Genomic DNA, 686 nt, shown 5'->3' on the forward strand with positions numbered 1-686 from the left:
GACGCAAATACACATTTACAGAATTTTCTGGAGCTCTGCGACACCGTTGTCATACGGGGTGTCGCCGCCGACATTGTCAAGCTTCGCATGTTTCCCTTTTCCCTCCTGGGGAAGGCAAAATAGTGGTTTTATAAAGAAAAGGACATCGACACCTGGGCCAAATGCTCCAAGGCGTTCCTCGCAAAATTCTTCCCGCTGGGCAAAACAAATGCCCTGCGCGGGAGAATTTCAAGTTTCCAGTAGATAGGGATGGAATCCATCCCAGAAGCTTGGGAGAGGCTGCAGGAATACATCCTAGCCTGTCCTCATCATGGCATGGATGAGTGGCTCATCCTGCAAAGCTTCTACAACGGGCTCACAACGACATCTCGAGCCAACATTGATGCTGCTGCTGGAGAGCCTTCCACGACCTGACTATCACCAAAGCAAAAGAATTGGTCGAGCAGATGGTCTCCAATTAGGGGTGGAGTGATGAACGACTCCAACCCCGCACCAAAGGCATGCATACCGTCAAAGAGACGGATATGATTGCCGTGAAGCTGGACCTCCTAATCAAGAAGATGGAGGAAGGGAGCAAACAACCAATCCATGCTCCCATTTACGGCATGGGTTCACACTTCACATGCGAAGTCTGTGGTAATGATGGACACTCGGGGAACAACTGCCCCGAAATCCGTGAAGACTGC

General features: G+C 50.7%; 1 non-coding gene across 1 annotated transcript; it reads right to left on the bottom strand.

Moving 5' to 3' along the window:
* Positions 1 to 208: 208 nt before the first annotated feature.
* LOC120687033 lies at positions 209 to 317 on the bottom strand. Its single transcript, XR_005680536.1, has one exon. It is a non-coding gene; the product is annotated as a small nucleolar RNA R71 (small nucleolar RNA).
* Between the last annotated feature and the right edge of the window lie 369 nt (positions 318 to 686).

This window comes from Panicum virgatum, chromosome 8N (genome assembly GCF_016808335.1).
Source record: "Panicum virgatum strain AP13 chromosome 8N, P.virgatum_v5, whole genome shotgun sequence".
In the NCBI taxonomy this organism is placed as follows: domain Eukaryota; kingdom Viridiplantae; phylum Streptophyta; class Magnoliopsida; order Poales; family Poaceae; genus Panicum; species Panicum virgatum.